The sequence below is a fragment of the Heloderma suspectum genome, chromosome 5 (assembly GCF_057233095.1).
Source record: "Heloderma suspectum isolate Gila_16-S chromosome 5, 16-S_ref, whole genome shotgun sequence".
In the NCBI taxonomy this organism is placed as follows: Eukaryota; Metazoa; Chordata; class Lepidosauria; order Squamata; family Helodermatidae; genus Heloderma; species Heloderma suspectum.
The window spans coordinates 51,327,431-51,354,564 of record NC_139462.1 but is presented as its reverse complement, the minus strand read 5'-3'; the positions used below and the strand labels follow the sequence as shown (position 1 = coordinate 51,354,564).

Here is a 27,134-nt window from a genome sequence, read left to right as displayed (position 1 = left end):
GACAAAAGAATGCACTTGACCAATATTCTGAATATTAATATTCTATTCCTATGGATAAATGGAAGAATGTTTGTCCTTTTCTCAGTAATAATAAGTAGTAAATGTCGCTTAAGAGCAAGCTAGCCAAACATTTTATCCTAAGGAAGAATCAATGAGGATTTTGCAAAGCAAAACTATTAGAATTTGAGGGTGTCAATAAATAATGTAGGTAAGAATGAGCCCATCAACACTGTATATCTGGACCTTCAGAAAACTGCTTAGACCAAGGGCCAAATTCAATTTTGGAGAAGCTCTCTCAGAGGCTGCATTCCAGTGGTGGGCAGGGCTAAAGGCAAAAGGGGTAGGACCAATTATAGGGATGTACGAAAGTTCCGCCACAGATCTCGGGGAGGCCAAATGACAGCGCATTTGACCCCCGAAATCGGTGGTGGAACGCCCGCCCCCAGGACGGGACTTACCTGGGGCGGATCTTCCTGGCGGCGGCGGCGGCTCTGGCGGTGGCTCTGGCAGCGGTTTGGCGGCAGCAGCCGGTCTTCTGACCGGCTGCCACCGCCACCATTTCCAAGTTAAACAAAAAACAAAAAAAACGTGATAGGCTATGTAAAGATTTACGCAGCCTATCACGGCTAAATTTTAAAAAACACCGTGATAGGCTACGTAAATGTTTACGTAGCCTATCACAGCTGATTAAAAAAAAAAAAAAAAAGCACGCATGCAAATGGCGGCGCCCATGGGCGCCGCCATTTGCATTCCTTATTTTGGCACGTCTTAGTCTACATAAACATTTACGTAGACTACGGCGAAAATAAGGGGAACGCAAATAGCGTAGACACTATGCTATTTGCGTTCCCCTTATTTTTGCCGTAGTCTACGTAAATGTTTACGTAGACTAAGACGTGCCAAAATAAGGAACGCAAATGGCGGCGCCCATGGGTGCCGCCATTTGCGTACGCGTGGTTTTTTTGTTTTTTTTTAATCAGCCGTGATAGGCTACGTAAACATTTATGTAGCCTATCACGGCTGACTGCAGGGACGCAAACGGCGGTGGCTATGGCCGCCGCCATGTGCATACCTGCTAGCCAGCAGGCGGATGTCCGGCCGCTGGCAGAGCCAGCCGGCGGGTCCGCAGAACCCCTGCGGAGCGGAGCCGGCCGGCCAGGATACGGGGGGGGGAGGGATGGAGCACCTCCCCCCCCCGGCCAGAATTTCAGGGGGAGGGACGGAGCGCCTCCCCCCCAGCATCAGCATAATCCGCGAACAGGTAAGTGACTTTCGTACATCCCTAGGACAAAAAATATCAGCATATTTTAGTTTAAAGCCTTTACCTCCAGTAACTAAGCCTTAGGAAAAGCATTTCAATCTTTACAAAGGGGTGGGGAGGGACTGTGCCAAACAATCAGCAGTTGGGGGAAAGGGGGTGGGTCCAAAGGAAGGTTCGGGCCACCTGGGGAACCCCAGAGGGTTGGATTGAGACAGCAGGTAGGCCAGGTTTGGCCCACAGGCCTGAGGTTCAACACCCCTGTCCTAAACTCTGGAATCAACTTTCAGTCACTCTGGCTCTTAGGCATTTTCCAGCTGTCTCTCACACTGCATTCCTAAACAGCAGTGATAAGAAGGGAAATATCTTTTTGTAACTCACCAACTGGTTAAAGAAAAAGAAGTAAGGAACGGAGGACGGTATTCATGACCACTTTTCAGAATGGAGATGAGTATTCTAAATATATGTTTGGGGAGAGCACATTAATGTCCTAGGAAACGCTACCATTAGTGAAGTGGCAATGTTTGCAAACCGTACGTTCTGTAGCCTGAAAGAGACTGGGAAGTAAGTATTGTACAATGTAGAGCAGAGGGGAGGAACCCAATGTAGCTATATACCATGTATACCATGTATACAATGTATACCATGTCCATACTGCAAGATTACGGGCGCAATCATATGTATGTTTAGACTGGGGCAGGTTCGTAGCTTGGGGGTCCTCCCGAAGCCATCTTTGTCACTTGAGGCTCAAGTAGCCTTAGTGGCACGGAGTGCCTTCTACCAGCTTCGGTTGGTGTCCTGGCTACACCCCTGTCTGGACAGGGATAACCTGGCTTCAGTTGTCTATGGTCTGGAAACATTCACGTTAGATTACTGCAATGCACTCTGCATGGGGCTGCCTTTGAAGACAGTTCAGAGCTGCAGCTTGTGCAAAATGCGGCAGCCAGGCTGATAATGGGGACAAGACAGTCCGACCATATAACACTGATTCTGGACCACTTGCACTGGCTGCCTGTACATTTCTGAGCCCAATTCAAGGTGCTGGTTTTGACTTAGAAAACCTTACATGGCTCAGGACCACAGTACCTGATGGAACGTCTCTCCCAGCATGAACCAACCCATACGCTACGCTCTGCATCTAAGGTCCTCCTCCAGGAGCCTCCTCTGAGGCAGGCATAGAGGGCAGCAACAAGGGAGAAGGCTGTCTCGGTGGTTGCCCCCCATTTCTGAAATGATCTCTCTGACTAGGCCTGCCTTGCGCCAACATGTCATCTTTTCAGCGCCAGGTTAAAACTTCCCTCTTCTCTCAGGCATTTGGCAGCATATAACGAGTCTTTTGACCAAGACCTGGATGATCTCTGACTGTTTTGAATTGTTTTAGATATATGTTGTTGTTGGATGCACTATCTGTTTTATGTCCTTACGTGAATGGTTTTATACTTTATATAATGTATTTTAGATGGTTTTTAATTTTTGTGAACCACCCAGAGAGCTTCAACTATGGGGTGGTATAGAAATATAATAAATGCAATAATGAATGAAATGAAAATGGGGCATGCTGAGAGTTGTAGGACTTCTTTTCTGTCTAAATGTGCACTGGATTGCGCCCTAAATTCATCTTGTATTAGCAGACATGTGTGCTAAGATACATTACAGGCTTCCTCCCATTCTTTCATTTGATAGGGACTACCTAGTTCCCACTAAAAAGAAATATAGGGATTGCCTGTAAAATTAACCCCTCCAAAATAAAATAAATTCAATCTCTTTCCCTTCCTCAGGATATGTATATAAAGGCAGTATCGATATACACTAGCATAGCTTGATATAGGTTGAACAGCAGCATTTGGTAAAAATGTAGTTTGAAAGTGGCTACAATTATTATTTTAATGGCTGAATAGAAACAGGTTTTTATATGGACGTTAAATGTGCATCCCCAGGTCAAAGTTTTTACAACCTGTGTTTCCTTCCAGAGTACTTTTAATGACTTCCTTAAACCCCTGGGTAAACAGGATGTATAATTCCAGTTCTGACAGATCATTAACTATAACGGTGTTAACGGGTGCCTCTATAATAAACTGCACAGGACCACTACAGAGACAGCCCAGGGAGAATGCAAATATATACCCTGAATCAGGGGCATTGCTAGGTTCTTAAAAGATCTGGGGCACAGGCCCATATATATGCGTCTAAGTGCATGTCTAATATGTGTGTGTGTGTGGTATGTGCATGCAGTGTGCTTGCGTGTGTGTACAGATTACATACATACATAAATACATAAGAAGTGTACACTGACCCCCCACCCCACTTCAACTCAGACCCCGATTCAGCAATTTGGAAAACATCCCGCTTCTGCTCTGGCCAGTCTGTAGTCAGACCAGTTCAGCTCAGCCCCAAACCTGAGTCAATGTTCAGAAAATGAGTCTTTCTGCTTCCTGTTGACTACCATGGGAAATTAGAAAAAAAATGTAACTTTTTTCTCTTGGTGAGAACTGGATGATTTCAGGCATAGTAGCCCCCTAGAAGAGGATTATACCTGCCCAATGTCAGAAAATTAGGTGCAGGGTTTATATTTTGATTTTCTTTTAAAGGGAACTGCCAATAACATTTTAATTCCTTGGAAGAATTGGATAAAAATTTCAGGATTCATTGCCCAGTCAGAGATCACGTCTGCCAAATTTCAGAATGCTAGCCACAAGTTTTTTTGTGCAAGGGTGGCCTTGACATTTTGAGGTCTCCAAAAGAGGACATACTTATCTCCCTATGTTCCTTGTGGACCATTGTTCTGAAATTACAGACAGCCTAGAGTTGTCCCTAAGTAAGAAACCAGCAAAGTTTCAGAAGGATAGATGCAGCAGTTCATGTGGAAGGGGAGTTCTCCAATTTTGGAGGAGGGAGTGATTTGCTTTTCCTTCCCTTCACCCCTTTCCCAATAGTTTTTGGGTAAATTTGTATGAAAATACACAGGTCATTAGAGGTGTCACCCAGGCAAGAAACCTGCGAAGTTTCTGAAGGATAGACAAAAAACAAAAAACACCCAAACCCACAAATGACAAAACATGCATAGGACTGGGCTGAAAGGGTAGTCAATTCATTAGATGGAACTGGGTAGGCACTGTATTAAGCTTGCAGTACCACGCTCACAATTCAGGACTTATTTCTGAGTAAACATGCAGAACATCAAGGTACAAACCTGCCTGCAAAAGTAACTTATGCTGGAATCCTATGCACACTTTCCTGAGGGTAAACCTCATTAAACATAATGGGACTTCTCAGTAGGCATACATAGGATTGCATAAATTAGCAATATTTACCTCCACTTAAAAAACAAACCAAAAACTCCTATTTTTAAAAAAAAAATAACGCTTTCTGTTCATAAAAACATAGGAAGCTGCCTTATACTGAGTCAGACCCTGGGTCTATCTAGCCCAGAATTGTTGACACTGACTGGCAGCAACAGCTCTCCAAAGTTTCAGGCAGGATTCCTTCCTAGCCCTACCTGGAGATGCTGGGGATTGAACCTGGGACCTTCTGCCTGCCAAGCATGTGCTCTACCACTGAGCTACAGCCCTTCCTATTGCTGGATAATGGCAACTGACAAACAAAACAGCCCCAGATTTGTTTCTCTGCAACCATGTGAACCCACTCTTTTCAAAGACTTGAATGAGGAGAAGGAGAAAAACGAACCCTCATGTCTGTTTATATAAAGTCAAATACAGTTCAGAACTTCTCTTGCCCACCGAAGAGAATTCTCTTTCAGAATTCCCCAAGATATGCTCTGGGTGGAATAAACAAGAGGAAGGAAGGAAGGAAGGAAGGAAGGAAGGAAGGAAGGAAGACAGGACAGGACAGGAGGGGAGGGGAGGGGAGGGGAGGGGAGGGGAGGGGAGGGGAGAAGAATGGTGATTGGAAATGTGTGCGGGGGTGGGGGGTAGAGAGAATTCCCTAAGCCAAGTGGCTCCTTTCAGAGAGGTAGTACTTCAGAGGAATTTAGGAGGCTGTGGAGGGTTTGCAAGCATTGCACGTACTTCAATGAACTTTATGAGGTGAGGTGGCTGAGGGCTTTTTCTAGCTTTTTTAAAACTGTAGAACCTATTTAAAAACCCCAGCAGTTTCTCAATCATGACGCCACATAGTCCTTAACCCTTTGTGACTATTTGAGTCCTACAGCTATTTAGGTGAAATTAAAGTGGAGGGGGAGAAAGAAGTTTGTGGCGGCTGACTGGATCCTTTGCTGTACTGAAGCTACTAAACATCTGCAGAAGCCAAAGTTTCCAGTTTGGGGCAGTAAAATCAGATGCCATGTGAAATACCAGTATTTCACCTGGAGCTCTTTCTTCCCTTCCTTCTCCCTCTTCAAAATTTCATTGCAGGCAAGCTCCCAAGAGTGGGCATGTAAGAGCAGAAAAGCAGGGGGGAGAGGTTTTTTGCACCTCAAAAAAATTCTACACCAGAGATTAGAGATAGTGATCTCCTAACGGTCGCCTTAAACACCTTCTGATTAGGATCTCTAATCCCCTGGGTGACTTGACAGTTTTTACTTTTTGTTTTAGACTTTGAGAAAAGGAAACTTTATGCATGGCTAGCGCAAAAGCCACTGGACCTAACTGTCTGGAATTTGGTAGGTTCAGTCATCTCTATAGAGGCTGCCAGTTCTCTAAATTCCATGCACATATGTGGATGCACACAAAAATTATAGCTCTTTGCTTTGACACATTTTCTTGAAAAAAGCAAATTTTACCTGTGGCTAGCACAAAAGCCACTGGACCTTGTTGTTGTTGTTGTTGTTCAGTCGTAACAGCCCGAAATTTGTGCTATTCATCTCTATAGAGGCTGCCAGTTCTCTAAATTCCATGTACATATGTGGAAGCACACAAAAATTATAGCTCTTTGCTTTGACACATTTTCTTGAAAAAAGCAAATTTTACCGGTGGCCAGCACAAAAGCCACTAGGCCTGTCTGAAATTTGGCAGGCTCAGTCAGTTCTGTGGGGGCTGCCAGGTCCCCAAATTCCATGCACATATGTGGAAGCACAAAAAAAAATATAGCTCTTTGCTCTGACAGATTTTCTTGAAAGTAGCAAATTTTACCTGTGACTAGCACAAAAGCCACTGGACCTTGTTGTTGTTGTTCAGTCGTAACAGCCCGAAATTTGGCATATTCAATCAGCTCCATGGGGGCTACCAAGCCTCCAAATTTCATGTATTTACCATACAAACAAAAACGGTTATGGCTGTTTGTGTTTTCCAATGCAAGTCAACGGGAAAATGTAAAAAAAAAAAAAGGCAATTAGGACAGCTCAAAAGATCCAGGGCACAGCTCAAAAAAGATCCGGGGCCCGTGCCCAGGTGGGCCTTCCCCTAACGATGCCCGTGCCCTGAAGTAAGACTGAGGTATTAGCTTTTCTCCAAAATAGTCCATGAACTGAAGAAATATCAGCTATACTAGGATCTAATTAGCACGTCTATGCTAGAGATCATTTCAAACATTTTTGTATATGTGGTAAGAAGTGCGCCACCTACTTTTGAGCTATATTTAAATGAAATACCCCTAAAGCCACAGAGTAATGTATGCACAAGTGCCCTTCGGTTACACCCACTTGACTTCAGTAGATCTTTCCCCGCAACTCTGCACCAGTGCAGAGTATCTATTAAAAAAACTAACTGAGCATTATTCTGTACCTTTGTAGAGGTAAGGGCACAATCCCATACATGTTTAGCCAGGAAAAAAAGGCTTACAACTTGTTGTAGTCCTTTTTTCAGTGCAAACATGCATAGGATTGCCGCCTAAGTTACCATGAAAGGGACAACCAACTTACTTTGGTTTTAGAATCTGTCAAGGATTCTAGCAGGGAGGAATTGGGCCACGTGTGTCTAGCTTAATCTACCTCTCACCCATCAGATTTATTTGGCGACTTGAGCATGGAGGGAGCTGTCACCTGAATCCATTTCTGCAGGAAATAGCAGCATGATGCAGCAGCAGTGAGCACTAAGAGGGTGCTGAATTTTTCTGTGTAATAGTTTTGCACCCTGGGAATGAAACCAGAGAAGCTAGAAGGGAAATCTGCAGCTGTGAGCAAGAGGGGTTTTTGTTATTTTATTTTAAACATATGTGTTATTTATTTATTTGTTGCATTTATATCCCGCCTTTTTTCCTCTTGCAAGGAACCCAAGGCAGCTTACATTATCCTCCTCCTCTCCCTTTTATCCTCACAACAACAACCCTGTGAGGTAGGTTGGGCTGAGAGTCTGTGACTGGCCCAAAGTCACCCAGTGAGCTTCCATGGCCGAGTGGGGACTAGAACCCAGATCTCCCAGCTCCCAGCTGGACTGGAATCTGCAGCTGAAGGGAAAATCCTGTCACTAAAAAGCACACCTTTTTGTGCAGCATAATATCCCAGAGTGGAAGATCTTCTTCGAAAAGAGCATATTTTAGTATATAAAACTAATATGAAATGGAGAATGGGCATACAACTTTGGACAACATTTAAGAGTGAGCATTCAAAAGGAATGAAGTCAAACTATAGTTATGCCATGAGGGAGGTACAAAGATGTTTCATTATAGTTTTATTACAGTAACAGGCCACACATTCCAGTACACATCTATGAGCACTTAGCCAAATAGACTGAAGCAAATATGATTCTGTGCTAAATAGTGGCCTTGGTCTCTATTATGACAACCATTCTATTTCATTCAAAGTTGTATTTATTGTGTATCAGGATGGTGTCCCTTTGTATCTGTTGACTAAATCCAAAAATCCAACAGACAAGCTGCCAGTTCTAAGAGATTATATACAAACTGTATTTAAAATTGTTAATGTTGGTGGCAAGAAAGATACAGAGAGAGAATCTAAGGTCACACACTCGAGATTGCGCCCTTGAATTCCACATCAATCAGTCTGTAGCAACTAATGGTTATATATCCACAACCTTAAACACATACAAGAATCCTAACTTCATCCAAACTTCACACTCTGAAAGGGGCGGGGACCCCGACCCTTTAACTACTCTACTTTTGAGTACATACATCCAGTTGGTTAATGAATTATGGAGGTTAAGTCATCCATGACAAGTGATACCGAGTATGCATCCAAAGATGATTCATACCCCATTTTCTACTCTGCTCTGCAGAGTATCACCCCTTATCACCCATTGCAGTGGAAATACATCAGAACAACTCATCTGTGAATACAGTCTCCCGCCGCCCCTCCACCACTTTTTGAGGTCCTAGCGGATTTTTTAACGTTAGTCTGTAATGAAGATTCCAAGAAATCCTGGAGAGCTAACTTTGAAAGTATGATATATTTATATACATGATTTACTTTCATCAGGCCTGTAGCCCTGATGTAGTTGGAAAGCTCCCATTCGAGGAAGGAAGGCGGCTGGCTTTCAAGCTGTGTTTTTAACTCCCCTTCCCCACGATGAGGATGCGATCCTGTCGCGGAGCTTAAAAGGCCAGTTCATTTCACTGCATCCGTTCCCGCCTTCAGCAATGAGGTCTGCGAGGGCAACAACTGCTCAAGTGGTTCAGCAGTCCTGGTCTCCTGAATCCGCCCACCGGGGTTCCTAATCCAGACAAGGCAGCAGTCAGTCGTCGACCGCCTTTGCAATCTAATCGCCCGGGAATGGCAAGCTCCAAAAGGCAGCAGACTCGATCGCGATGGGGGGGGGACTGCTAGGAGAATAACACATCCCCCCCCCACGGAACTCAGAGGGCGGCCAACGATCTACACCTGGGGGGAGGAGCGAGGATGGCACCTTCCCGTGCACCAGCCCAATCCGAGCCGCATCGCCGCTGCTCGTCTCTCCGTTTGAAACTGACCAGCCCTCCTCGTCGCATCCTCCAGTCTCGCTTCTTCCGCTCCGCCCTCTCCTCCCTGCTTCACCAATCCGCTCAGCCCCGGTTGCAAATCAAACTTGGTGCTCCCGGCGCAGCTCCCTCTCGCTCTCTCCCAAATCCACCTCTCGTCGCTCGAAGCAAGCCATGCAGCCTTCCTCATTGCCTGCTTCCCTCCCCCTGATCTCCATGTTGTAATGTCTGGGGAGGGAAAGGAGGGGGGAGGGAAAGGAGGAGGGGGGATTGAGCGGCACCCGCGAGCCTTGGAGGAGCCGCTTGCCCTCCTCCCTACCTCACCCCACCCCCCGCCCGCCTCTCTCCTCCCACTCCTCGACAGTTCTGGAAACTGTATCACCTCTTGTCACAGGAAACCATCCAGCAGGCGGTTGCAAACAAACAAACGCCCTCTGGCCCCCACCCGCTGGAGAGAAGAGGGGAAAACACACACACACACACACACACACACACAGCCAATCCCCACCACAAAGGGTGCATGACAGGAGGGGGGATGGAATCGAGACGGAAAGGCTCCTACAGCATCTTGCAAAAATTGAAGATGGGAAGTGACAAAACCTAAGGAGATGGGCAAGCAGGGAAGCAGCGCTGGGGCGGCTTTGTCTTAATTTCAGCACGGGGGCTTGATCTCCTCGGCTAGATTCTCCTCCCCCTCCTGCTGCTGGAGGCGGGGGAACGGAGCACGGACCGTTAGGTGGCATTGATGCGGTTATTTGAAAACACCACCACCTACACCCATTTTTCCTCTTTTTTTGCCTTGATGCAGAGAAGGGGAACAGATCTGCACATCTCCCGATCCGATCCTTACTTCCGCCCCTGCAAAACCACCGGGTGGGTATACTTTGCAACCCTCCTATCCTTGTCCTATTATTCCAGCTGCGTTATTTAAGAACACCGATGAGCACATCTGGGATTATTACGCGACAGCCTCCGATACACCCGAGCACCTTCCGACGGGTCTCGTATCTACTATTATTACATAACCGAGTCTCCCACCCTCAGCTTTTGCCGGCGGTGCGGGGGGAAGGCAGAAGAAAGCCCCCACCGCTGTCCTCAAAAAACAAACTGGCATCTCTCCGTGCGGCTACTGACACGGAGGGAAATTGAGGGCAGAGATCCTGCCTCCCTCGGGTGAAGAGCGCTTTGAAAAGTTTGCGCCCGCCACCTGCGAGTGCTTGCGGCTCCACAGTAACCGTGCATGTATTTAAGCTGCCCAGTGCAAAAAGGGGAGGAGGTTACCCTGAAAGAATGGAGAAGTTCGGGCGTCTTTTGCTGGCGCCGCGCACCTGCCTGCCTTGCCCGCACGGGCTTCTTAGCCTCCAAACGCAGCCCAACAGAAAGCCCCGCCTCCGGACGGGGGAGGGGGAGCCAACGCATGTAGCAAATGAGGCTGTTCTAAAGGGATTCGAATCCCAGGGCAACATTCCACATTCCATCCTTTCCCCGCATTAATCATCCACGCCAGCAGCAGCAGCGTTGAGCACCGAGAGAGTCTGCTGCCACCCAGCAGAACAGCAGTCGAACAACAAGCCCCGCCGCTAACACACCGCACACCCCTTGCTTCCATGATATCCATACGCTCACACTTCCCTAACACGTGCACTTTCCAAGGGTCTTTACAACTTGCTCCCCCGACAGGGGAGAGGAACGTTCGCTCCGAGTGGGCCGGCGGCTGTTGTTTTGTTCCTTTTTACGGAACCAGGCGCCCTCCTGCTGCCGGAGGTCCCCTCCCTCCACCACCCCCACAAAAAAACCCCGCCCCTCTCCAGCCACACACAATACCTCCGTTGCACCAACTTCACGATCACGCCTGCAAAATAAAGAGACTTCTTCTGACCGACCGACCGTTCCGTGCTTTCCGTACAAATGAGAAGAGAAATCTTGATTTGTGCAGGGAGGGATGCATTTTATTGGGGGAAACTGTTTGCCCCCTCTCTCTCTCCCTCCGTACACACCCTGCCCTCGAATTAATGCAACGGGGACTCTGAACATGTGGGTGACACGGCGACAGATCCTGGTTCCCTGACCGCCCCTCCCCCGTCCCCTTTCTAGAGCTCTCTCTAAAAAGGACCTGCGCTCTGCCATTGCCATCTGTCTCCCAAGTTGTTACAATGCTTTTCACTTTCCGAGTGGGGCTGATCTAGCATCCAGCATGGATGCGCTTTAGGGTAGCCCGCCCTCACCGACCCACCCACCTTACCGACAAAGAAAACTATGGCCAAAGTCTACGGGTGCACCACAAAACAGCGCTTCATGGCTGGCAGAAAAAGAACAAACCCCCCAAAACCCCACTCCACAACTGGGTTCATTCATCTAGTTCACCTTAAAACGCTCCTGGTTTGCCCAAAGCAAAGTCTGCAGCGACATAAAAATGCAGCCAGCCCACAACTCCCTCCTCCTCCCCTCCCCCCCCATTCGGATCGGCTCTCAAAAGCTCCAAAATAATCACCTATTTTCCTCCTCCCCCTTGCCCCCACCCCGTCCCTCCCCAGCAATGTACAAGTTGCTTATGGGATAGCGAAGCTGCAACTCAACTGCCTCCCCCTTTTTGCTCCCTATCAAGAAGCAAATCTTTTGGCGCCATATTAATGACGTACTATATTATTTCCACTAGGCAGCGACCTTCGGCATTAAATTGCTCTCTAGCTGCTTCTGGAGAACTCCAAAGCTAAGCAACCCAAAAAAAAAACAAAAAAAAAAAGCACCACACATCAAATATGGCTGTGCAAGGCGGCTCGTTCTGCGGCGACGGGCGGAGAGGAGGAGAGCGTAAAGAGCTGCCTGGGCACAGTTACCTGCTGCTGTTGCCGCTGTGATGGTTGCCAGTGAGGCTGGAGTTTCTCTGCGCGAAGGGGTCTGTGCTGCCTCATGAGTTCAGACAAGCACTGGAGAGTGGGAGCAGATTGTGGCTCCCTTCACACACACACACATACACACATACACACACATACAGAAAGAGAGAGAGAGACTCACTCTGACTGACGTTTTTACTTGTTATGGAGGAAGGACTCTGTGAATCAAACTCATTTCTGGGTCACTGCTGCCACAGGGGGGAGCTACTTTAATCCCCTGCCAAAACTAGAAGGGGGTGGGGGCGAGAGAGAGAGAAGAGAGAAACAGGGTGGGGAGGAGGAGGCAAGGAAAGAGAGGGAGAGGGAAAGAGAGAGAGAGAGATTACTGCACTTGGAAACTGTCTGCTTTAACTCTTTGCGCTCCTGCTTAGCTGAAGATGTCATGCTCCATTTACACTGGCAGGGAGGAGACTCCCTCGGTTCCGGAGGTTTGTGTCGAGGGACCTGCCTTCTTGGAAAGGAAGGATCGCTTCACGCAAGGACGGCACCGGGGGGGGGGGGGGGAGGCTTGGAAGGCAGCTCTCTCGTCTTCCGAAATTGTCGACTGCTTTAAAGAAGGCTCGCTGGCTGCCACCTGGGCGGATGGCTTGATCGCTTTCAGAAGGACACGCCATTGCCTTGCTAAAGAAATTCATTTTAAAAATATATGTATATCTTTATTGGGGGGAAGGAAAACAAAGACGCAAAAGTAGTAGAGAATCAAGGGGCAGATCATAGGCATATCGTTCTCTGCTTGGGGTGTACTATGAATCGGATGATACTTTTAAAATGTTTGGATGGGGGGGGATCCTGTGGCGGGGGGGCGTTTTGAACTAGATGACATATACCTGTCACCCAGCCTCCCCCTATAATTTCATAATTATTTATATGTACATGGAAGTCTTGCTTTCCCCTTTATTTTGGAAAGCAATGTAAGTTTCATCAGTTATGTCAGTGATTTCGATTTATACCTTACCCAGTCACAAGAAGGCATGTCTATGTGGGGCGCTTTACAGGTCTTGTAGTACACGCTCACGTAGCACACCTGAGAGGCCCCCAAACAAGTACATGGTGCTGAACTCTGCCTGTCCAATGGGAAGAATGGTAAGGTTGGCCTTGAACCCCCTGTGCCAGTCTCCAGTTTTGCACTCAAGCTCTGAACCAGAGCCACAGGAAAGCACATCTGTGGCCATGCCTAAAAGGTCTTTTCACACATGGTACCAAATGCACCTTTGACCTTCTCTTGCGCTGCATGCGTCTGGAATATTGTTCATGGAAGAGAGCCATTTTTCAAACATGTACATTCTAGTCAATTACGAACACTGGAAATGCAAAAAGTTATTTAAGAGAGCAAACATGTCCATATTTCATGTACTTTCCCATCAACACTGTGCGATTGTTTCCATTTTACAGATGAGGAACTGAGAGTGAGGGTGCGTCCAGGTGAGGCTTTTATCGTGACATCACCCTGCCTCATTCATGGAATTTTATGGGGGGTCCTAACATCTTCTACTCATAACCCTCCTGTGTTTTCCCACCACTTCTTCCATGTTTTGTCTTGCTGCAGAAAATCCATGAATTAAGAAAAGACAGTCTTTAAGTGAATGCCTTCTTTGTACCAGCCTTCCAATACTCAAGAAAAGCCCCCTGCTTAGAGCTCTCTATAGCCTAGTGGTACAGCACATGTTTCGCATGCAAAATGTCACAGGTTCCAACCCTGGCAATCTTCAGGTAGGAAAGAAAAGGGAAAAACCAAATTGCTGTCAGTCAATGTCAACAACACTGGACCAATTGTCTGACTCAGCATATGTTCCTATGCAAACGTGGGGGGCGGGAGGGGGAGGGTTTCCAGACAAGGCTTTTATTGTGCAATTGCACTGCCTCATCCCACAACTTCTTCCATCTTTTTTCTTACCTGTAAACAAAATCTGTTAAGGAAGGAAAAGACAGAACAGTTTTTTACAATGCCATTTGATTGTTTACACTAGGAGCCCTTCGTATGGAAGCTCTGTTTCAAATTAAGCAATGAAACTTGATCTCTTTCCCCATCCCATTTTTCTAGCTGTGAAAGTAATTTGGCTATTTTATATATGATAGATGGGAGAGAGCAAGGTCAAACCAGTAGGGCACTTACATTCTGTTTTATCATTCTCCTTATTTCCAGTGTTCAAGCTGTGCATGCTGTTGCTTGTGTAGCCAAAACAGCAGCACCCATGCACAAGAGGGAGGAATCAACAGGCCTGGGGGAACCCCAAGATTTGCAAATGTACAAGAATCCTTAGAAAAATCCTAAGGCAGGGAACCCGCTAAAAACAGCCCAATGAGGACAGTGTGTCTATGTGGGAAGGTGGGGTGAGGGAGAAAACCAGTGGGAAAGGAGAACAGAATGAAGTGGCTGGAATCCTGAACAGCAGCACCCCATACTACAATATTTTGTTTCACTTGTTTTTCTGTATAAGCTCTAACACATTGTAGGTAGCTGTGTTGGCCCATTAGAAAAAAAAATCCCAAAACCACTGTATGGTAACACCTTTGTTTGGACAACCAAAATATCACAAAGTTGTGAGCAAGCTGTCGAGAACTTTGGATGCTTCCAGATAGAGAGGGCCTTGCCCTCTTCCATCTTTTTCTCCTTAATGGATTTTCTGTGGTTAAAAAAAAAAATGAGAGAAGCTGTGGAAAAACACGGGGAGGATTACAAGTGGAAGACATCTGAACACACATACAAACAGACACGTAAAATTCCATGAATCAGGCAGGGCAATGGTGCTATAAAAGCTTCATCTGGAAGCACTCTTCGTGACATTTTGGTTGCTCCTAATAAAGGTATTACCATACTGTGTGGTTTATATATGTGATATAACCTGTAGAATAAGAGCAGCAGCATCTGAAAAAAAGTGTAAACTGGAATTGAAAGAATAGCTCGTTTCACGAGGCAATAACAATCCAAGTATATTAACAGCACACTCCTAAACATGTTTACTCAGAGGATAGTTCCACTGAGCTTATGCCCTAGTATGTGTGCTTGGGATTGCAGCCTAATTGTAATATTCCCTTTAGGCCAGGAAATAGTAGTGGAGACAAGATGAACAGGTATTTATTAACTGGAAGTTGGTCTGAAAGCAGCAGTAATATATCTACACTAATAGCCCCAGTCTGAGCTCTGGCTTTGCCCCCGTTCGCACACTCATAACAGCCCACTGTGATTTAAGCCACAGTGGGCTGTGGCACATGCCAGGCTATTTATGAATATTCAAGCCGTGTCTTGTTGTATCGTGGGCTATGTGAGGGTTAAACATTACCCACGGTCCCCAGGTTCAGACAGTATGACACGCCGCAGCTTGAATATTCAAAATGGCTTCCAGTACATGCAGCAACCCACTGCGGCTTAAGCCACAGTGGGTTGCTATGGATACTACTATGCATTTTGAATATAATCAAGAATATTTTGAATATTCATGATCAAACAACTCAGGGTGGCTTAAATAAGCCACAATGGGCTGTTTGATCGTGCGAACAAGCCCACTGAGTCTGGAAACTCTTCTTGAACTGAGCCCTGCTGTTGATTTGTCACATAATGAGAAAGAAAGAAAGAAAACCTGGCCTGTTCTTTTGCCTTTAACAGCAGCTTGATATTCAGAAATTAACAAGATGAAGCTTTTCACAGTACAGAGATAAGAATTATTGCCCACAATGGTCTCTAGATCAAGCTTCTGTTAAAAGGCACAGGAGCAGAGGTTGGTCAAAAAGTTGGCAACCCAAAACCTGAGATTTTTTGCACTGTGTTGCCATCATCTGTTAACAACCCAGTAAGGACACGCTTGCTGCCAACCTGAATATCACTGCACCAATATTTCCCGCATTCCAAAATATGGAATGTAAATGCAAAATTGGCAGGCCAAAGGAGACATGTTTTCTTAATCAATGAATTTACATTTTTCGCCAGGGCAAAACAGGCATGTGTCCTTTGCAAAGCATCTCTTGCCAAATTAAGGAAGAATGTTTCTATAGGTTTATCATTAGCTCAACATGAAAAAAAAAAATGCTTGCCTGTGGGGAGAAAATATATATATATATATATATATATATATATATGTATGTATGTATGTATGTATATATATTCTAGCACAGTTAAGGTGCAGTAATTACAGGGTAATGCATTCCCTTTGGCAACCCTTTTACGTCCTGTGCCAAAAAAAGTCACACCTTATTCAACACAGTGATGCCAGAACGACTCCAAATGAAGAAGGTTGGGAAGAGCTTAAAATACAGACACACATACACACACACACACACACACAGAGCCTCTTAAGGAGAAAAGGAAGCACGGGCTGATGTTTGCGCTGTCTCGAGAATCTATGATTCAGAGGAGGCATTGCTCTTTATACACTATAATAAGCCAAGTAATTTATCCGAGCGTATCATACACCTACACCTTTGCCACACACATTGCAAACTTGTTACACATACAGAAACCAATTTCATTTTCATCGTGAAAGCAGAAAACAGGTCTCTTATTCATCTCTGCAAATCCTAAACCAGTTCTTTATTATCAGATTCAAGTATGGAGACTTGATCAATTTGTGTTTGACTTAAAAAAAAAAAATCCTACTTTTTTCTTGCTTACTAATTTCAGAAGAATGCACCAAATAGTATGCCGCAAGTGTTCTTTATCTTATATAGTAATAGCAAACTCATTTTTTGAGTGTGGATTACTATGTGACCAAAACAGAGCAATTCATGCACAAGAGGGAGGTATCAGTAAGTATGCAAAAGAACTATAGAAAAAAAATTAAAAATTGTGGGGGAGGAAACCCAAAACCAGCTCAATGAAGATTGAGAATACTCAGTGGACATGGAATCCTGACTGGATGTTGGAGGGCAGATGGGACAGATAACCAGAACAAGGTGGAATGGAATAGATTATCATGGAAAAAGGCATAATCTCTGGCTGTCTGGAATCCTAAGCAGGAGCACTCCACACTGTAACATTTTGTTGCAGGCCCCACTTATTATTTATTATCAAGATTTATATTCTGTCTTTCTATTAAAATATCCACAATGGCTGCCCAGTTGATTAGGCGTAAATATATTGACTTTGATTATATTTATCACCAAAATAGACACTTCCAAGATGCAGGATCCCAAATGATGCAACGCTTTACCTGAGATGTTATGATGCCATGTAATGGTCTTGTACTTTGTTAACTGCTGAGGGAGAAGGATCAGTAAAAGGATTATGATTCCTTAAAACAACACCAACAGCTTCTGTTAAAAAACTCAAGGGTCATTTTCAGTGATGAATGAACTCTTGGCTTTCCAGACAAATCAGAAAAGAGCTTGGTTATTCCAAGATCAGTTCCAAAATTCAGATCCCATCACACTCCTAATGGCATCATTGAGAATGCAGTAGGGTCCAAACACCACTATTCAAACATACACGCGCACACACCATCCACTTGCCTTCCTGGAGTGGCAAGTGACACCACAGACAGAGCAGGAACTCACACAGAGATGCAAAGGTAACTTCTTCTGAAAGCAAGTAATTCTGATTCACCTCAGAACCAGTAATAAGGGAATGATCCAATCACACCCAATTCAGATGCAGCAGAATTAAGTTCCTCCACCAGAGGCTGATTGGAAGGAGGTAAATGCAGAGCAGTAAATCAGGAAAAACTTCCTGACTGTTAGAGCAATATGACAATGGAACCAATTACCTAGGGCTGTCCCACACTGGAGGCATTCAAGACGAGGCTGGACAGCCATCTGTCAGGGATGCTCTGACTTGGATTCCTGCATTGAGCAGAGGGTTGGACTCGATGGTCTTGTAGACCCCTTCCAACCCTACTACTGTTCTATGATTCTATGTAGATGCAGCAAGCATCCTCAGTGTAGGTGGATACTACTTTGGGCTCATAGGACCCCATCTGGTGTGGTAATTATGGCGTTGGACAAGGACTGAGGAGATCCAAATATAAATTCCCACTTGGCCATGAAGCTCACTCAGTGGTCTTGGACCAGTCCCTATCTCTCAGCCTGACCTAGCCCACAGGGTTGCTGTGAGGATAAAATGTGGGGAACCTCATAGAGCGCTTTGAGCTCCTTAGATGAAAGGTGAGATGTAAATGTATTCTTTTTTATTTCGGTGTATTTCCTATGGTGCACCAGCAGTTCTCTCATAGCACACTAATGTGCCTGGGCACACAGTTTGGACACTACTGCTATAAGATAATTAAAAATGGCCCTGATAACGTTCTGCAGGCCCATGAGGATATTCTAGTGCTGAAACTAATCCGGTCTGGTCCTATGAGTTTTCTGAATGGGACACCACCTGGGAATCTTATGCAGGGCTGGATTTACCAACCGGTGGCCCAGGCAACAGCTCCTAGTGCTAGATTTGTGTGGGCGGGGGGGGGGGGTGTCCTTCACAAGCTATCTGCTCAGCTACCAACTCAACAGCTGAAACAAATGAGGCAAACAGCGGGGCAAGGCTAACCTGCCTGGCCAGCATTGTATTATCATTCATTGTTCTTGTTTTTTTAGTCACAGAATAGTTTACATTGGATAATATATATTTGATACACGATGTCCATGTGAGTGACTGTGAATCAGATCCATGCATGCAAATTTATATGACAGGGATACATCATGTATGCAAATTGTGTATCACAAAGTCATGAAATGGTCTACAAATGCAGTAAAAAGGTATTCCAAAGCTGAATAAATGGAGGAGATCCCCAAGATGTTCCTTGCCTGGGATGTGAGTTAGTCTAGGACTGGCCCTAACTGTCTATAAGCTGTTCTTGCAAGATACAAGTAATAAATAAAATGAACTTCTGTACATCTGAAAAATAGTAACTCTATTAAGTATTTTACATTGGTTTTTATATATAGCTTTACATTCATTGGCGATATTCACAATAACAGTCCAAAACTAGGAAAGAATCTGCAATCTTGGTGTATGCCAACACAGGCACACTTTAGGGCGCAATCCTTTCAGGTTTAGACAGAAAAAAGTCCTACAACTCCCAGCATTCCCCAGTCCGGCATGCTGGCTGGGGCATGCTGGGAACTGTAGGACTTTTTTCTGTCTAAACCTGAATAGGATTGTGCCCTTAGTCTGTTTAAATCAAGTACACTTAACTCCAGTCTATTTCAGACAACATGAAATGGGTGGATAATCAACATGTGGAGGAGGGAGCAAGATCACACCCACTGGCCCTTCTCCCTGTCTCAAAGGGTCCATTTGGTCTTCCGTACATAGTCTATATGCTCTGATACTCTGCACAATTCATATACAGCCTATGTGTGTACAATTTGTACTCACCCAGGCTCTGTACAAAAGGGCCAATGCACATATGAAGGTCAAAAGTGAGAACAGCAGGCACAATTCCTCTCATCCTTCCATACAGTAATTATCTACAAATTTCATATCATCTGAATAGGATTTCTGTGTTATTTTGTGGCCTCTACCTTTAATGACCAGATGTGGAACACAACGAACAAACAAAAATGATTTAAAAAGCACCATCTCACCCTGTTTCTGAACTCAACTGGGACACTTGGTTGGCGAGATACTGAGCAGGATGGATTATTGGGAAGACCCACGCAGTGTACTAATTCATGTGCTTTGTTTGTAATTAAAGGCTGACTTGCTATTTCTGCACAGGACCAAATTAACCCTTATGCTGAGTAGGCTACAGAGCAGGTCCCTGACCGAACTATACCTGCAGTGTAATTATCTGGAAACAACCTCATGCAGAGAGAATGCCTATTCTGCTCCCCTGGCATTGGTCTTTAATTTTTCCTCAGCTTACAACTTGGTGGCTCTTTGGGCAAACAATAAGGAAGCAAACATGAGAAACACTTCAAGATCAGAGTGGAGATTGTCTCTCTGCATATATGCTGGCAGAGAAGAAAATATGGCTTTTTGGCTTGATACATGTGATTGGCTAGATACAGATGATGAATCTTTGACAAGATTTATCATATGCACATGCATGCGTGCACGTACACACACACACACACACACACACACTCTTTAAGAGCACAATCCTATAGGATGTGCCCTGGGTCCTTGTAAGCCTCCAAACTCAGAGTATTCTACGCAAAGCGATTTCTCCCATCTAGCAGAGGATTCGGGGAGGGGGAGGGAAGGCAGCTGGAGACGGCTGGGGATACCTCACAGCCCCACGTCCCCAGTCTCCCACTTCCCCCCCCCCAAACACCCCCTTTCAGCCCCTATGGACTCGCGTTTGCAAGCTCGGAGCAGCAGCCAGCACAGTTCTTTCCACAATGGCTGCGAGGGGGAGGGGCAGGGAGCGCGGTTTCCTGGCTCCAAGTTCAGAGCCCTGTCCCTGACTTGGAGCCAGGAAACCGAAATATCCTATGTCTCCCAGACACTGTCTAGGGGTCTTAGGATTGCTCTCAAAGCCTGCCTTGTTCAAACACATCTTCCTATGCCAGGGGGTCACTTGTAGGAATAGCCGCAAAATTAATCTGAGTGACCTTTAATTATATGCCCACCATGGTATTAACCATATTGCCATATTAATTTCCATTTTTCAAAAAGTGAATGCACGACCAGAACAAAGTATAATAATTAAAATGTTTAAATTACAAGCATTTAAAAATCATTGAATAAAAACACAACACAAATAAGGGAAACACATTTTCCACTACAAACTACCTACATATAACAATGACCTGACACCTAACTGGATTCATAAATGACACAAAAAGACACCCTAATGTGTTCCACTGCTCTTTATATGGCTTGACACTTTGGGAGTTCACTTGAACCCACTCAGACACTGAAAAAACATGGGGGGGCGGGTTTGCAGGACACACTGGATAGCCACTTCACTGCCACAGCAGCTGTGTGATGGGGCCATGTGTGCAAATAGTGCCTCCCCATGAGGGGGAACCTGATTGGCCCACATGGCTGCTGAATGGACTGGGATGTCTTTCTTAGGGATGGATGAATTTGTCAATTTTGGTTTCTCACAGTTTCTCATTTTTCCAGTCTTAACCAGTTTGTTCCAAACTTTGAGAATTTCTCCAATCTTAAACTCAGTTTGTCCTGAACTTTGATTTTTTTTAAAAAATGCATTAAAATCTGTATGCATTTTTGAGCTCATTTCACTGAATGCATGCATTTTTATATGTAATTTTGCCCAATATGCAATTTCTTCGCAAGCAATTTTCCTAATATAATGCATTTTTGGCATTATTTTCATTAATGTGTGCATTTTTGTGTGCATTTTTGCCTGATATATGCACTGTTGTAAGCCTTATTTGACTGGAGAACATTGAAAAATTTGGAGAAGTGAGAATTTTGAAGGTTAACTAAGTTTCACTTCATGTATTGGTTTGGAAGGGTAAAATTATGTAAGTTTGCGAACTGAACGAATTTCTCCCTCATCCCTACTTTCTGTGCCATCTATGAATCCTGCAATGTTTCAGACCATTGTTAGATAGTCTGCAGTGGAAATTGTGTTTTCCTTATTTGTGATGCGGGGGCCTTTGTAGCATGACTTCACAGTCCCTTACTTCTTCTTTCAGTGCATGAGGGTGTTCAAGGGAACCCCTCTAGAATAAAGCTGCAATTATTTGTTGATTAATCTATTAAAAGAATTAAAAGTTATTCAGTGAATTAAAAATGTGCACATGACAAATCAGGCTGAAGATTTACCAAAACCTTGATTTTTAGTACATGAACTTACCAATACCACAAGAGATAGATGGCATCTTAGAAAAGGCATTCCCCCCTTTCTTTTAAAGAAGAGGAAATGTCCCTCCCTCTGTTCTAAGCTGCTTCAACATATGTGCACATTATATAAAAACAACCATGATTATTTGCTTCAGAAATATTGTTTTATTCATACACAAATGTATACAAACTTAATCAACTGAACTGATTTAAATTCAAACGATTAATTGACGGAAGGAGCAATCCTAGGGCCACTAGACACTATCTAGAGGGCCATAGGATTTTTTGGTTTCTGGGAACCAAGGTCAGAGCCCTGGCTCTGAGCTCAGTTCCCAGAAACCACACTCCCTACCCCCACCCCGTCCCCCTCATAGCTGACATGGTTCTTCCCTATCTCCACACTCAGAAACAGAACACGGAGAGGGCAAAAAGGCGGTGGTCGGGGGGGCGGGGGGGAGACCACGGAAGCCTCTTTACAAGGTTTCCTATGTGCCACACAGTCTCCCGCCTCCTGCTTCAAAGTCTCCGGCTAGACACACGAAATTGCACATCCAGCTGAAAATTCAGGGCAGCCAGAACACAGAGAAGATTGCCTCTGTGCTCCAGCCACCCTGCATAGGATAGTTGCCAGCCTCGAAGTTCAGAAGCTGATGTCACTCCATAGGATTGTGCCCTAAGGGTGCGATCCTATGCATGTTTAGACAGAAAGGAGTCCTACAACTCCCAGCATGCCCCAGTCTGGACCCCCTGTAAATTTCTATGAATTTCTATGAACAGGATGGTTACAACTGGAAGACATTGTCTGGACCCTCTGTAAATTTCTATGAATGAAGCAGGGCAATTGCACAATAAAAGCCCCATATGGAAGCATCCACTCTGTAGCTGAATGGACAGTATCTGATTGATTGATTGACTGACTGATTGATTGATTTCCTCTCCTTCACATTTAATATTTTTCTCTGTAGCACAACAGATTATAAAGGTTTTAAGTTCATCCTCTCATTGGGTCGTTTACTGAGTGGAGGAATGGCCCATGAAGGCAGAGGTTGACAAGGCAGAGGTCCAGCATCAGCCAGCCCCTTATTGGGCTCCCACTGTCCCTAATAAGTCTCAAAGCAAGCTCTGTGGTACAACATTAAGATATTATGGTGTTAAAGTATAAACATTTAATCAGAGGAAGATTGATCAAAGTTTACCATGTGTTTCAAAGAACAATTTCAATCCCTAGGATGTCTTGCATGTGGGGGGAAATCCTGTAAATGTAATGTGCCCTCATGTCCTCAGTAAATCATAGCACTGCCTTGTCTTTCTGGCAATCCTCATTATTTTACATCCAGTTCTTCAGTTAATTTCATTAACAAGGCAAGAGCCAAATTAATGCAGGTTTGAATTTATATTACTTGGCCATATGGACCACAGTCCTTCAAATGTGAAGCAGAATTTGCTAGAGAGAAAGGAGCAGTTTGTAAGAAGAGGTATTAACTCTTCCCCAAAAAACCCCCTCCCAGACCAGTATGTCTTGGGGAGGGCAGCTTTGCTTTTACTGTGCTTGTGCCTTTCCCTTGCAAGACAGGTCTAGTAGCCAATAGGAGGCAATTTCCCCATCCCTTGGGGAGGGAGGTTGCTTTCCTGTTGATCCTGCTTCTAATTCTTGCTAGAAACTCCCCCTTTTCCTTTTGCCTACCTGCCCCTGGGCCAGAGAGGTGAGCAAGCATGACCAGCAATGAATGCTACTGCTCTTTGTTCATTAAATACCTGGACACAGAGAAGTGTCCATTTTTTATTTGATTTTATGCAATACATCCTCGTATAAATCCTCACAAAGAACCCAGAGTGGCTAACAACCTACATAAAATATAATTCGTCACATGAACAACAATAAAATCATGACTCTAAAATCACAAATATATAATAAAATACAATAAAACCATCAACAGAATCAAACAATAATTTTAAAAAATGGAGCACTTGCCTTTATCCCCATAGCCTGCACAAATAAACAGGTTTTTAACTGGCATCTAAAAACCACAGAGTGAGGGACAGCTGAATCTCTACCGGAAGAGAGTTCCAGAGTTCCACAGCCGGGATGCTACCACCGAAAAGGCCCTGCCACATGTAGTAGCCCAACAGGCACATTCCTGAAGGGCACCAGAAGCAAAGCCTCTCCAGCTGATCTTAAATCCTGGGATAGTCAGTATTGGGGAAGGCGGTCCTTTAAGTACATTAGCTAGTATGGAGGCTTGACTTAAGACACAAACAAACAAAACTTGCAGTCTTCTCTTGCTGTCACCAAAGGAATCAAAATAAGGGTTACACCTGCTTGCTATAGAAACACATATCATAAAGTAGAAAGCTAAAGAATGAGAGGGAAAGGATGGAAACCTTGGAAACAACAGAATTTGTACCATTGACTTGGCTGGCAGCACCGTTCTGCTTGGCCAGTGCAAAAGCCTCATTCATATTTCAAGCCAGCATAGCTCTTCGGAGAATAAAGCTGCCTGGAGTCATTGTACATAATCATCTGAACACGAGTGTGTAGTTTGATATTGTGGCAACAACAACAAAATAACCAGCACAAAGTTATGTGATAAGGTGCACTCTGATCTCAGCAGCATCCATTTTGGGAGAGAACCAAGGGGGAAATGTCTAGGGATCTGTGGCCCCAGGATCTGCAATGGTTACAAGTGAGCTTGCAAGCATTTGCATATACAAGAACCATGAACTCTCTGATGAATTATGGAATAACGCCTGTACATGATTCATGTAAGTGCCGGTCAGCTATCCTCATGAGGAAATGCTCAAAACCTAACCCTTGGCAGTGTTCACCATAGTACTTTACTGCTGGGGGTATGGAGTTAGAGCAGCCTTCCCCCACCGGGTGCCCTCCAGATGTCTTAGACTACAACCCTCAGCATCTCCAGCCAACATGGCCTTGGACTATATTGTCTGGGGCTGTTGGGAGTTGTACACATCTGGATGACACCAAGCTGGGGAAAGGCTGGATTAGAGGGACCACACGAAGGGCCCTACCTGCAGGATTTGCACTTCCTCCATTTGGTGTTACTTTGGTGTTTGCTTCTGCTCGATGATCCAACAGCCGGTCATATCTGTAGGACCAGCATTCAAGAGGCAGGGTGAACTGCTCAGAATTCAAACTGACTCTGCAAACCATAATAGCTACTTCCAGGGTCCTTAATCTCTTTACTCCCTCGCAACCTGCAAGGGAGTATAAGATAGTTATTCACAATTTGAAGTGCAGGAAAATGGAGTGGTGATAAGGGCAGCTATCAAGAGAGGTTGTAGTGTGAAAATATACAGCTGCCATTGTATTTACTCATGTTCTTTTTTCAAAAATTACCAAATGCAAAATACAGCCCACAATAGAGAGACTGACTGCTGCAGAGGACATGCTTAAAAAGCAATAGAAAGATAGGGGGAAAGATGACAGTGCAGACATAGCTGAGTGTTGCTCCTGCAACGTGGCAGGACTATGAAAGCTGAATCCTGGTTATTCTCATTCAATATACTTTAGATTATTTGTTATCATTACAGTTATATCCAACCTTTTTTCCTCTTGCAAGGAACCCAAGGCAGCTTATATAGTCCTTCTCCTCTCCATTTTATCCTCGCAGCAACCCTGTGAGGTAGGTTAGGCTGAGAGTCAGTGACTGGCTCAAAACTCACCCAGTGAATTTCATGGCCAAGTGGGGACCAGAACCCAGATCTCCCGAGTCCCAATCCAGCACTCTAACCTCTATACCACATGCTGTGGTAACTGAGGAGGAAACATTCATAAAGCCAAAGAGACAGCAAACTTTCAACCACTGGCAGCTCAAGCATCTTTCTGGGGAGATGTCTTCACCTACCTAGGAGCAAGGTAGCCATGTGTCCTACTGTGCAGAGGATAATCCTCTATTTGATGGGCTGCCAGAGGACAGATCTCTGTTTGAAGGTGACTTCTATCTGATGGGTTTGTTTAAAGATAGACAACCTTAAGGAGGGAGAGCAGAGGCCTTGGAGTTGCCCATCAACAGTTAGCAACATCTGGATAGCAGACTGAGCAGGCACAGGTCACTAGGGGCTTCTCCACATGGAACTTTTATCCTGCGATTGAGATTGGTTACTCACGGAAGTTTGCGGGTCCTTTACATGATGTTGCCAACTGCCAGCGCTTCTCCCATGCTTTCCTATAATTTCCGCTGCTTTATTTGAAACGGAGATAATGAGGTAATAAAAAGAAGCAGTTTGAAGCGGTTTGAATTTGTCCATGTAAAGAGGAAGTGGCACTATAACAACAGCACCATCTAGTGGCTATATAATGAAACATATAGAATTTGCAGATAAAGCCAATCCTCTGAAAAAAACAGGAAGTGTGTGTGAAGGAGCCCATCTTAATCCCACAAAGAATCCGGAAGCAGAAGCCTCAGTAAAGTTTCAGGATAAAAAACCTGATGTGGAAAAGCCCCTAGTCTCTATCTCCTCCCGCTATGGTGAGGTGTAGTGTATTTCTATTTAAATGACAGCAATTAATTCTAAATTTGCATCTATACATATGCAAATGCTATGCAGATCTGTGTCCTCCTTTCCCCACTTTTTAGGGGTTAAGTTTCCTCTTTTTTGGCATTCTGTATGTGGCCACCTTACACAGGAGCAGCAGAACTATGGTATTTGTTAAGTTCTGGAAGCAGACTGAAATCGCAGCGGAGGGCTTTGTTTGAGTTTTGTACTGTTTAATGTTATTGTGTTTTTATGTTTTATATGGCACTTGTTTCAGCATACAAAGGTTATGCTCTAAAAATGTTGTACCTGGTTAAAAAAAAAAAAAAGGATAAAATGGAAAATACTAAAAACACATTGAGGGGAAGGGTTACCTCCCCCAAGCCTCACATTGATCTCATGTGTAGTTTGATTACACTACACGTGAGTGTAGTGATTACAAAAGGGTGGCTATGTTGCACTGGATGTTGCTAAGTACCTAATAACACTGGATGATAACACTGAGGAAAGAAAACATTCATAAAGCCAAGACGCTCAGCCACCTGTCTGTTTAGCTGCTAAAAGAGAATGAATGGAAATGGGTGGCAAAGAGAAAGGAGGTTTTTTTATTACCCTAACCCTTCTATACTGTCACACAATCTGATCTTGAGGAACACATCCTGCATCTCTCTAGAGCATGTGCCATTGAGATAAACCTTCACAGTCATATGCAAGAACAGCCAAGGCCATTCCGGATAATGAAAGACTTCCCACGTATATATTTAAAGGAGAAATTATCCTTTATCTGTAAAGATAACACATTATTTATTCTCAGTTCAAATACTATGCAGATATCCTGCCTAAACTGGAACAAGACCCAGATGGAGTGGCTTGGTGCTTGCTATGAACTGCTCTAAGTATTCAATTATTAAACTGCTTCTAAATTTGTCCCACTAGCTAGGTGGCTATTTCTACCATACAAATCTTAGAGGGCAGCCCTGAAAGCACA

At 44.6% G+C, this 27,134-nt stretch overlaps 1 protein-coding gene across 8 annotated transcripts in view; it reads right to left on the bottom strand.

Moving 5' to 3' along the window:
- The window catches only part of JADE1 (jade family PHD finger 1), a 100,703-nt gene that overhangs the window by 62,444 nt on the left and 11,125 nt on the right, over positions 1-27,134 (bottom strand). For 2 of the 8 annotated variants that reach the window (XM_084856023.1, XM_084856028.1), the window contains exon 1: positions 10,889-11,419. The exons of 1 other annotated variant lie outside the window; for it this stretch is intronic. The gene's annotated coding sequence lies outside the window, so the exon portion shown is untranslated. 5 more of the 8 variants (XM_084856022.1, XM_084856021.1, XM_084856026.1 and 2 more) reach the window with 5 other exon arrangements.